Source organism: Amblyomma mixtum, chromosome 10, assembly GCF_055824585.1.
Source record: "Amblyomma mixtum isolate Tamu chromosome 10, ASM5582458v1, whole genome shotgun sequence".
Taxonomy (NCBI): Eukaryota; Metazoa; Arthropoda; class Arachnida; order Ixodida; family Ixodidae; genus Amblyomma; species Amblyomma mixtum.
This window is the reverse complement of record NC_143021.1, coordinates 169598640-169611627: the sequence shown is the minus strand read 5'-3', so window position 1 is coordinate 169611627 and position 12988 is coordinate 169598640. Positions and strand designations below refer to the sequence as shown.

The 12988-nt window shown below is 46.8% G+C and overlaps 1 protein-coding gene across 6 annotated transcripts in view; it reads left to right on the top strand.

Moving 5' to 3' along the window:
• LOC149327703 (ubiquitin carboxyl-terminal hydrolase 8-like) overlaps positions 1–12988 on the top strand; it is a 269416-nt gene that overhangs the window by 56832 nt on the left and 199596 nt on the right. The window lies entirely within an intron of this gene.

Below are 12988 nucleotides of genomic sequence, written 5' to 3'. Positions count from 1 at the left end.
CTCAACCCTAGAACACCACATCTGCCAGTACGGGCTATCGCTGTATCCCTTGGGATTTCGAACTTTGCACTAGCCAACCTCCTGGCAGACAACTTCGCTCCAGCTGTGAGTCATTCGACATCTCCTGTCGTTTCTGTTCGTTTCACCACCATCTCAGCTCATATAGCTGACGATGTTCTAGCCTTGTGCATGCAAGACTTCACCATACATGAGCTAGAAACGTCCCCTTCCTCTCGGAAACGTAGGAGCGCCCCAGGCCCAGACGGAATAACTTATCAAATGATAAGGAATTTAGACACTAAAGAACGCGGTCGTCTCCTTGCAGACTTCAACCTCATTTTCGCCAGCGGAAATTTACCCGACGCCTGGCCCACTGCTACAGTTGTTCCTGTTCTCAAAAAGGGCAAACCACCTAACAACATTCACTCCTACCGCCCAGTCTCTCTAACATCTGTGCCTGGCAAACTTATGGAATCCCTCGCACTCAGTCGCCTTGAGTGGATTGCCAAAGCGACCCAAGCTCTCGCACCAGAACAGAGAGCGGCTTCCGTGCCTCTCGCTCTACTGCAGATTCTATCTCTGAAGTAGTTGCATTTCTTGAGCAAGCTCGACACAACAAGGAGGGCGCGTATCTTCTACTTTTGGATGTCAAAAGTGCCTTTGACTCCCTCTCTCATGCCTCCATACTTGACGCTGTACGCTCTCTTGCCGTGACGGGAAGACTCTTCCGCTACATCCAATCCTTCCTAACTGACCGCTCCTTTCAAGTCAAGGCAGGTGACGCCCTCAGCACCCCTCGCTCCCTCACTTCTGGTGTCCCACAAGGCAGCGTTCTTAGTCCATTTCTTTTCAACCTTGTCCTGGCTAAGCTTCCGCGATGCATTCAATCTCTCCCTCACCTCCGTTTCCGCGTCCGCGTCTGCATATACGCTGATGATATCGCCCTTTACTGCCGCGGTCCCACAGTTCAGGGACAAGCCGTTCGTGCCCACCTTCAACTTGCTCTCTGTGCTGTTCGGGATTTCCTCTCCTCTGTCGGCCTAACCCTTTCGCCCACCAAAACTGAAGCCCTCGTCTTCTACCCTCGACCTTATGTGCGGAGTCTAATTCCTCCCCTAGCACTCGACGGCATTAACATACTGTGGAAGTCTACAGCTCGTTACCTGGGCTTAACCATCGACTCAAAACTCTCTTGGCTCCCAGCTGTGACTCGCGTAAGGAAGCAAGCGAAGCAAGTGGCTGCTGCAGCTAACAAACTGTTGGCTAAAGGCGACGGCTGCTCACCCACCCTCGCACTCCGCTTCTACAATGGCATTTCAGTTGCCCGCTTTCTCTACGCCCTTCCTTACTTGGATTTGCTACCTCGTCTCTGGCGCTCCATCGATGCTGACCAGCGCAGTGCAATCCGCAGCTTTTTGCTTGCGCCTACCGCACTTCTCACACATGGCTGCCACATATGCAGAATCTGGAACCTACCCTGTCTCCCTCCACGCCCAGCGCGTTGCTTTGCATGCGACTGCGCGCATGAGAAACACATCGAGCACGGATTTGCTTATCTCCCGCATCTTCGCAGCGCCGCATTCAAAAATGGGACGCACACTTCGATTCTTCGATACTCACATCGCTGACCCACCTGCCAGGGCGGCTCTACCATGCCCCCCCCCACCGCTTTGGGCCTCTAAACATCCGCGTCGACATTACGGGCATTAGAGCTAAGCGGAACACGCCCCTTTGTGCTCTCCGACAAGAAACCGCTGCTCTAATTGAACAAGAGCTTCATGAGAGCACGCATGTTTACACAGATGGGTCAGTTCTTGAAAACGGCTCCTATGTCACCGCAGCTAGGAAGGAAGGAAAGAGACTTTAATGGATAATGGAGAGGTCTGCCTGGTTATAGGCCTGGCATGCTACTCCAGGTGAGAATGAAAGAAGAGGGTGAAAAAAAAAAAAAAGTGACATCAAACATACTCAACACTCACGCACTCTCACACACACAATGATTATCAAAGTATGTCCACTAAAACCGTGTCCCTTAGATGACTATCAAAGTATGTCCACTAAACCCGTGTCCCTTAGAAAAACTAAGAAAGCTTTTGTCCCTCGCTCAGCCGAAGTTACATCAGTCCAGGGTCCAAGGGCATGCTCCAGGCGCACGGGGTCGTCCTGACGAAGTCCTAAAGCACCTAACAGTGCCTTGCGATGAGTATTAAAGATTTGGCAGTGGCAAATCAAGTGTTCAATATCTTCGCGCACACCACATGTCGGGCACAGAGGGCTACTTGATACACCAATTTTATGAAGATAGAATTTAGAAAAGGCAACGTCCAGACGAATTCGGTGCAAAGCTAGCGTCATGCCCAGTCTCTGCCTAACGAAGCAGTGCCGAATTCCATTTCGCGCATCTTCCACAACAGCTGAACTTGCTGCACTTAACTTAGCTGCGGATTCTATCCTGGAAACCCCATGCCTTCGACACGTCGCTATTTTATGCGGTTCAAAAGCAGCTCTCATGCTCCTAAAGCAACGTGTTCACCATCTACCTGTCGTCCGGGCTCTGGACCGCAAACTTCGCGCTGCCCAAGACAGCGGCGTCTCTATTTCCCTTCACTGGCTCCCTTCACATGTTGGTATTAGCGGCAATGAGCGGGCTGACCAGCTAGCTAAGTCTGCACACGACGAAGACGTTCCTATCTCGTCCGCCGTCATCGCATTCGACGTCGCACGCTTGACTATACACGAGTGTATTCTCAGAAAGCGCCCCGACAGTCGCGTCGCCTCAGGCAGCCCCCCCCAGCTGATTCACTTCAGTGACTTTGGCATTCATGAGTGCGCGACTCTTCTTAGAATGCGCATAGGCTGTGTTTGGACAGCTGAGCGCCTTTTCCGCCTTCGCGACACTGGCACTCCTTTCTGCCAAAATTGCGGTTCCATTGAAATGCTTGCGCATCTCCTCTGTGCCTGCCAGTCTTTCGATGCCCCACGGCAGACTCTTCGCGATGGCTTTCGCGACCTCGGTCTACCATGTGCATGTTTGAATGACATCCTCTTTCCTAAAGGACCACGCAACAAAATACGACGCGCATTCAAACTGGTCCTCATATTTTTTGACCAGACGTGCTTACGAGCACGGCTCTAAACTAATTTCACATAGCACGCATTCCTGCCCGCTCTTAAGGCCCGTTCACACTTGCTCAAAAATCCAGCGAGTGAAGCGGATTCGGCCGCTTTTGACGCCGAGCAACGCGGAAAGCGGCGCGGCAAGGGCGATCGGGCTGGACCCATTTCCGCCGCGCAGCGACAAACATGGCGGCGCCCTTCGAAGCCGGACCCCCCGCTTCGGATTGAATTCTCGTTGTTGCTGCCCTTTTGAGTGCGTTCACTGACCAGAAATGTGGCACAGGTATTTCACTTCCTCTCACCTCGCCTCCAAGAAAACGTATAAATGACAAATTTGCTTTCTTTTTTTTATTCAGAGTGACGATTCCGCCAGTTCTAGGCTTAACAGCAGAGTCGGTTTGCTGACAGTGATGGTTCCCGCCCTGACAGCCAGATGGCGCCACTACAGCTGAGTTTTTTTTTGGCGTTTGTGCTAGCATAAGCTGAACTAAAAGTGAGAATGTGCCTGCATTTAACGTACGTAAGCATGCATACGCTTATGGTACGTAGACAGCGTAAATTTATGCTCTTTTCTCACTATATCTGTGAATGCCGCTAGCAGTGACGCGGTGTGGAAAAGCGAGAAACAGCAGTGGCGCGGCGGATCCGATTCGCCCGCGCGTGAACAAGTGAGAACAGGTCCCTGTTTTTGTGGGCAAGTGTGAACGGGCCTGTAGGCTACGCACCCCGCTTCCACCGCGGCGTCTACAGGCTCTGGCCGTTCTTGTTCCGGACAGCGTTTGACTCGCTCTCCCTACCTGAGACCCGTGTTCCCCTGGTCTTGTCCTGCCCTGGGCCATGCTTCACCTGCCTTTCACCCGGACCCTTTGCATCACCATCCTGTATATCCCTTCTCCCCAACGAGGCGCAACGGCGGTGATTCCCTCACCTAGAGGAGACAGTTGAACGCGCCTCGACCCCCCTTCCTACATCAGGAACCTCTCTCTCTCCACGCCGCGCACTCCCTTCGCTCAGCTCCACTGACGCCGGGAGGAGCGGGGACCCAAAGACGGGGGAACAAAAAAAGAAGGCCCTGCGCCTGCTGACTGACTGCGGAAATGTTCTCCGCTGAGGCGGCTGAGGACCGGACAGGAATGTCTTTGGGGAAAGCGCACCTTCCAGGGGCGCGGCGCGGTGTTCAATATATATAATGTCCGGCGAAAATGGAATTCGATATACAACGCAACTGCCCTATACTTTTACATAGTATTTTCAAGGGGGTAATCTGTTTGTTCGATATAGCCAATAATTCGATATATCCGGGTTCGACTGTATTAACTTGGCGATAAATTACACAATCATCGGCGAACATTCAAATATTACTACATACGTTCGTTGGAAAATCGTTAATATAAATTAAAAACAGAAGTGGACCGAGGACGGACCCTTGCGGGACACCTGACGTTACTGGAATAGGACAAGAATTGTGGCTGTTAACAGTGACGCACTGTGAGCGATTAGTCAAGAATTCTTCTATCCATTTAAAGATATTAGAGGGGAGGTTCAAATATGAAAGCTTCAGTAGTAAGCGTTTGTGGGGAACCTTATCAAACGCTTTCGCATAGTCTAGAAAAACAGCATCGGTCTGTAGGTTAGAGTCAAGATTAGCATGCAAATCATGGATAAAAATGGCCAGTTGTGTTTCGCATGACAAACCTTTCCGAAAACCATGTTGCGCGGGATGAAAAAAGTTGTGACAGTCGAGGAAGATGACATTGGAGTAGATGACGTGTTCTATGAGTTGCAGGGGACACTGGTAAGGGAAATGGGACGGTAGTTAAGCGGCAAATTTTTTTTACCCAATTTGAAGTCTGGAACGACCTTACTGCTTTTCCAATCGTGTGGTAGTTGACTTGTTAACAGTGACTGTGAAAAAAGTAAGCATAAAAATTGCGCACAAATATCCTTGGTATTTTTCAAAAGCTTTGAGTTAATTTTGTCAATACCGGATGAAGATGAAAGTTTCATGTTTTCAATTAGGGACGAAATGCCAGATGACGTGAAGACAACTGGTGGCATAGCATCACTTATCATCGAGGATGGTGCTGAAAAAGATGATGATATTTCAGTTTCTTTTGTAAATACGGATGAGAGGGCAGAGTTAAACATAGCGGCGCACTCAGCATCAGTCAAAACTGCTCCTGATTGATCTGTCAGGGTTATTTCTGGTGCATGATGCGGATTGATAACTTGCCAGAACTTTCTGGGGTTACTTGTGAGCATATTCGGCAAGTCTGAGTGAAAAAAGGTATGCTTGGCATTAGAAATAGCAATGATATGTGATTTTTCAGCTTCGTGATATTTTACCCATGCGCTATGCATCTTCTGAGACTTGGCTGAACGGTAAAGGCGCTTCTTTTTGTTCTCCAAACGTTTCAGTGTTTTAGCAAACCATGGCTTTTGTGAATTGGAGCGAAAACTAATTTGGGGGATGAATCTGTTGGTTAGACTTTGTAGTTTGTCTCTGAACAGTAACCAATTTTCTTGAACGCTGCGGGAATGGAAACGTGACGAGAAGACTTGAAGGAACGCACTAAGTTCATTATGTATGGCGTTGTAATTCCCTTTGTCATAAAGAGGAATGGTTTTACGGCATTTGCGGCACCGGTTTGCCGTAAGGACAAGGTTAGCGTGGATAACTCTGTGATCGCTTATTTCAGGTAGGTATGTAACGGGCTGTACGCTGTCCGGGTGAGAGGTCTAAAACATTTGCACAGTTCTGTGTTACGCGGGTAGGTTCAAGTGTTACCCGAGTAAGATTGAGGTTGTTGCAAAATTCTAAGAATTCCCTTGTTTCTCCATTGTTAGCTATAGGTGGGGGTTGGTTATGCCAGTCAATATTCGGAAAATTAAAATCGCCGAAGCGAAACATTTGTGAATTAGGATGCTTTGTGGACAGTTCACTTAGTACGTTATTAAGCTGACGGGAAAAATCGGGACTACTGTGTGACGGCCTGTAACAAACGCCGAGTAAAACTGTGTTAGGTGCTGCGTTTAAGATTAGCGACAACATTTCGAGGTCGGGTGAATCCTGTATTAGGGACCATGATAAATCTTGGCTGACAGCAATGAGTACACCCCCTCCTCGTGAATCTGCACGGTCTTTCCGAAAAACCTGAAAGTTTGGTAGATCAGTCAGTACTTCATTATCTGTTATGTCACCGCTCAGCCAAGTCTCAGTTAGTATAAGTAGGTTGCTATTTGATGACGAAACAAGGCTAGAAATAAGTTCATGCTTAGGGATAAAACTACGGATGTTAGTGTATATAGCGGAGAGCGAGAGGCTAGATAAAGAAGCGTTCGTGGTACGGTTTCTGGACGGTTCATGATGAGGTGATTGCTAATCTGATTGTGAGGGACGAGTTACTATTTCCTTGACTGTTTTCGTGGTTTCATCGAACACGTAGTGCCTGGGACCAATATGCAATGTCTTGAAATTGAAAGCAAATTTCGTTGTCTTTTCTTTTGCGAACGCGACTAGGTGCTTTCGTGCATTTCGGACTTTGAGGGAAAAGTCCTCGCCGATGCTGAAGTTAGTTTCCTTAAATTTCTGACCATTCGATAATATGGCATCTTTAATTTTAGATGAAGTACACTTCACGATGATTGGGCGAGTGTGGTTAGATTTGTAACGGCCAAAGCGATGGGCGCGTTCAATGTTCTCAGGGTTAATCGTTACACTCAAGTTCTGAAGGCAGTGGTTGATGACTATTTCCTCAGAGCCTGCAAAATTTTCGGATGCGTTAGTATCGGGAATGCCATAGAATATAAGATTATGGCGACGCGAGCGGTTTTCTGCATCCTCTATTCGAACATCTAGAATGTCGATCTGTCGAGCCATCCCAGCTCTCTTAGATTTCATTGATTCAAAATCTGTCTGAAGATCCGAAAGAGCTTGGAAATGGGCCTCCAGATCGGTCATTCGCTTAGTCAAGCCGGTTATACCAACTTCAGTGGAATTGATCTGGGTTTTGAGACCTTGTATTTCGGAAATGAGCATTGTCTGACCGGCAGACAGATTTTTTAGTTCAGCGAGCACATCCTCGATAGTGTTAGGGCCTGGGTTGGATTCTACATCTCCTGCCAAGAGCAGCAAGGCACGCAAAACATTACAGCAGTCAGCTACAAGGAGAACAAAGCACTGTGGGCTTGGCAGCTGCACTAAGAAATAGTTGCTAGTTTTTTTTGCAAACAGAGAATACTTGTCACCAACCTGCATGACGAAGATCAGCGGATTAGTGACTGGTGCGGGAGCACAGCCACCGAACCCACAGAGCGGCGACAGAGGTTGCAGCACTTTTGTATCGGCAGGTGATGACACTGGCGATGAGGCTTTCAACTGATCATCACGGAACAGAAAACCGGGAAGTGGCGCGGTCGGACAGGATGAAGCGGTGGTGTCGGGCGGAAGCAGGAATGTGATGCCGTTATCAGAGCAGCTTGGTGCTGTAGTCAACACAGTGGCGGGGGAAAGGGCCAGCAGAGCAGCGAAGAAGCGCGTTGGCAGCGATGGCGAACACCTGCATGATGAAGATCAGCGGATTAGTGACTGGTGCGGGAGCACAGCCACCGAGCCCACAGATACTGCCCACACACACATACATAGTTTCACATACTGTGTGCACAGGAAAAGGATCAACTGCAAGATATCTGTGAGTAATGAAATTGTGGTCTAGCATTAATGCGACATCAGGCAGAAAGCGACCCCACTCGGCCAATGTGCACGGAAGGAATGAATCTTAAAGGGCATTGGCCTTATTACTGATGGGGCTGACGGGTACTGTATAAGGGCAGTTGATGCAGGATGAACGATGAGATGGCTGTGTAATGAATGCATGCCTGTAGTGGCTACGATAATGAAGTTTGTAGAAAAGGCTAAGGCACATTTTTCTGCGGATCTCAAGGGATTGCAGTGAAAAGACTAGTTTGAGGTAATGTCGCTAGTGCAGTTTTAATTGGAAAGAGCAGGATGCACCGTCTCATGTGAGGATGTCAAGTTCGGAAGACTGGGGACACAAATTGCAGGAGCATACAGTAAAAACTCATTAATTCAAAGTCACTGGGACAGCAGAAATATTTGGATTAACCGGCACAGCAAGAAAATGGGACCCAGGCACAAAATTTTGTTGTGGAAACTTTAATGGACAAAGTGTGAGATTATTGCCACGCAAAGTCCGCCCCCGAGCTCGTGGCTCTTGCTGGCCAAAAACCAGTTGGCTGCAAATATAAGCTGATGCATGCAGCCACTCACCTCGCTTCGTCGCAGTTTCCCACGAGATGGTGTTGTGGCATGCGTGCAACTCAAAGCAACAAACACGTAACGATGTGATCACAAGGACAGCAGTCTGAAGCCATATACTGGAACTAATTATATTGTGCTTTGAAAACAGGATGAAGAAACACGTATACACCCCTAATTTCGAATTCAATATCTTTAATAATCAAAATGTGTTCATTTGAAGACCTGCGTCTCCCCTTAAGATTTTGTTCTTTTTGATGATGTGAATATCTTTTGCAGCCCCGTGAGATTTGTGTCATTGAGATTGTACTGTATTAGTACTGTTATTGGTTATCTGTGCTTTGTCGTTTTGCATGTTGTACTCTGTGCTCCTAATTCAGAAGCCTGTTGGCACTGAAGAATAAGCTTTTTTACCTTTATTCCAAGCATGGCAACAGCGTAATCATAGCACGGGAAACAACACAGGACAAAGAGGAGACGGGAGAAGCGCTTGTCCCGTCTCCTCTTTGTCCTGTGTTGTTTCCCGTGCTATGATTACACTGTTGCCATGGATTACCAACCTGCCCAAGCCTATTCTGTTCACAAGGATGGGCCCTGCATCTCCTGCGGCAGAGCCCAGGAAAGCTGCTAACACGGCACTTCTCGTCTGCTGTGGCAGTTATTGTGCAGCTTGGCAGTCGAGTAGGGGTGTGTGCGAATGGTGCTTTTTCCAAACCGAATTGAATACCAATAGTGCACTCTTGCTGTCGAATTGAATACCAATAATGTAGTTAAAAACCGAATACGAATCGATTAGTGAGAGTAGTGAGTCGAATACGAATCGAATACTCTGCAAGTTATGTTCGTCATTTGTATGTTGATAACAGTACATGTGAAAGTGTGTGAAATTCAATTTTATTGAATATGCTGTTTGGTATCTAGTTCACAACAATGCACAGCTGCGTCAACCTTCACTACATGTGAGATCAAGTCTAAATCTTTAAAAACAATAAGATTGCACAGTGCCATAAGCAAAAGAAAATAGCGCTCAGTAAAGTGAAGTAGAGTTGGGGGGGGGGGGGGGGGGGGGGTTAATAAAATTACTAGATGCAGCTTGGCTACAAGTACACCCTGGCACTTCTGGGACGCACAACTAGAAATTGAGCACTGTCAACATGGCATCACTCGAACAACATCACATCATCAACTAAGACATGACTCTCTCAGACTGGCCATCAGATATTTTAAAAATGCTTGACTAGAATAAGGCACTAACACTGCTGGGAAATCCCACAGAAAATGTAGATACAGGACTACTAGATTAATCTGCAGTTATTACCAAAGCAGTTAATGACTAGGAATGAAACTTGTCGCAACAGTTATGAGAAATGACCATTCACAGAGATAAAATTTGATATCGCAAAAGGTGGAACATTAGAAGTGTAGTGCAGATGCAGTGAAACAAAGCACATTTAAAAAAGACTTAAATGAGTATATGAAAGACTGGGCATGTTCCAGTGGCAGCACTGTACGTAAAAAGAGTGTTCTAGCTATGGCAAGAAAAGAACGGCAGTCCCGGGCCTCATAACGCAACTAGGGATGTTCACCAACACGTGGTTCTGGACTGTAGAATTGCACAGCAGGTCTGTAGGACAGCTGGGACTGCACTGCGTTGTTGTGGAGAAAACACTGTTACTGTGTTGGTGAGAAGAGTCTCTCGCTTGCCACCTGAGGAGCCGGAATGGCTGCATGGTTTTTCCTCCTCTTTGCCACCACTGAAATAGACTGTGCTATCACGAGGCAACGCTGGGGACTGAAGGTAGTCTGACGTTTCTTGCATCAAAGAACAAGGGTTTTCGTTGTGTTTTGATGATAACCATGGTATCCCCAAACGAATGACTGTTCTCCTCTCCAGTTCGTCTGCTCCTGTGCAGCAGTTCCTTGTGAGCCTTGACTCTCCCTGTTCCTGAAGTATGGAATACAAGAGGGACCGCATGTGCTGCCCCTTTTCTTGCTGGTCGCTGCAGACATCCTTGAAACAAGGGTCAAGCAGAGTGGCAACAGCATGGGGTATCTGTGTGCTTATACCTTGAAATCTTGCTTTCACACACCCCAAGGAGGTTCCTTGAAAACTCTAGCCCCTGAACGCAGTGACCAAGGGGAATGACAAGAGACAGTGTTGGCTGGGACTCGGAACGAGCAGCGGTAGTCCATTGCAGCATTGACAGGGATAAGCAAGGCATAACTGCTTCTGCACTTCTTTGCAGGTGCATAGCATTGACTTGTTCTTATTTAGAAAATTTGCTACCCTCTCGGCGCCTTGATCACTCGCTGTTAACAGATTCAGAGATCTGCTGAGGTATGTACATGATCAGAATACCGACCTTGGAAAGGAAGTAGAAGAATGGAAGCAATGCATGACTTTCATGAACGATTCCTTCGAATCCTTTCGCACGACAGGCCTTGAAGAGAGAGCACGCAGCCCTAAAACTAGAGAAAGAAGCACTAGCGCAAACCTTAGCAAAAACACAGAAGGAACTGATTGAACTAAAGCAGTACTCCAGGCTTTCTAACATGGACATTAAGGGCATCCCGGAGACCGAAGACGAGTCACTGGTAGAAGTGGTCCAGAAAATAGGTGAAAAAATTGGAATGGACGTCAAAACAGCTGACATAGACGTAGTGCATCGTGTTCCCACAAAAGAAAAAGCGAAAAAGAACGTTATTGTCAAGTTCGCTTCACGCACAGCCCGGGACAAATTTTTGCAGTCTGCAAGGAAAAAGAGGCTATCTGCAAATGACATCGGTTTTTCCGAGACCACACCCGTGTACCTGAACGAGCACCTGTGCCCCGAATACAAAGCATTGCTTGGAATGGCAATTGCCTGAAAGAAAGCCCAACAACTGGAAGTTCGTCTGGGTCTCTAACTCTGAAATACTGGCAAGGAAAGCAGAAAATTCCACTGTCATTCACATAGCCACTTGCGACGACCTGTCTAAGATAGTGTAGCCGTTTCCTTTTTCTAAAGCACTGCGCCTACGTAGCGACAAGCATGAAAATGCTGAACAACTCAGCCAGAATACGTGGAAAAAACATATCTTTACTACACTGCAACATTAGAAGTCTGCATAGAAACTATGACTCACTCGCTGCCTTTCTTTCTCGCCAGAAAATGCGATATGACGTCATAGCAAATTCAGAAACGTGGCTGAAAGGAGGCGAATCTCTGAGTCTACCTGGTTATAAATTTGTGTCCTTACCAAGAGCGGCTGGTTATGGAGGCGGTGGTGTAGCTCTGTACCTGTCATCAGAAATGACTTACAAATAATTACTGGGCATTACAGGCACCAGTATGGGTAACTACGAAATGCTCTTTATAGAACTAGGGAACAACTCAACCATTCTTGGACAAACTAGAAGAGGCACTGTACAGCCTCAAAAATAGGCAGAAAAGCCACCGCGGTGGCTCAGTGGCTATGGTGCTCGGCTGCTGGCCCGAAAGACGCGGGTTCGATCCCGGTCACGGCGGCTGAATTTCATAGGAGGAGAAATTCGAGGCCCGTGTACTGTGCGATGTACGGCGTCTCTCATAGCCTTAGCTGCTTTGGGACGTTAAACCCCATAAACTAAACTAAACTAAACTAAACTAAAAATAGGCAGAAAAAGGTGATTATTTGTGGCGACATTAACATCAACACAGCTGTTTCCTCTAGTAGTGAATACGTAAATCTTTTGGCTTTCAAAACCATATAGCAAGTCCAACAAGAATAACGCCAACATCATCATCTACAATAGATCACATATTATCAAATTTTCGTGTCAGCTGCTTGAAATTTGGTGTGATAAAATATAACATTGCAGACCATTTCCCGACCTTTCTTTTCGCTCCTACAATAGCTGTGCCTCATTCCAAGGACAACACTCACATGTCACCTAGATGGGACTATGAGGCAACAAAAATTTCTATCCAAGAAAAATACATTTCAAGCATCGATTTTGATGACGCCAACAAAGCATATGATGCATTCAACACGCTGCTGTCATCATGTTGCATGCAAAGGCAATACAATTCTCGCAGAGCACGGTGCCTTAATTCACCTATTTGTCCCTGGATGTATGAAGAAATACTTTTCATAATCCGACTAAAAGAGCATTGGCATACTAAGTTGATGAAAAATCCAATCAACAATTATTACAAGGAAAAGTACAGTAGCATACGGTATATGTCACTTTCTATGATGCGGAAGCGAAAAAAACAACCTGGTTAAAAAAAGCCCAAGGTAGCTCAAAAGAAATATGGCGGATAATTGCTTCCATTACTAAATCCCCCGAGAAATATAGTATTTTGCCAGAGCTCAGTGCCTTCAACTCTGACCTAGCATGTCTTGCTTAAGCGTTCAACCATTTTTTTCTTAACATAGGTAGTAGTACAGCTACCACTTTGCAAATCAACTCTTGTACTGTTTTGCCAACTCCGTGCTCTAATACTTTTGCTTACACAGAGATAACAGCTGCCGAAATTGTTGCTGTCGTCCAACTGATGTCGCTTAATAAGGCTATGGGTCATGATGAAATATCGGTGAACATCATTAAGGACAACATTCATATTTTGT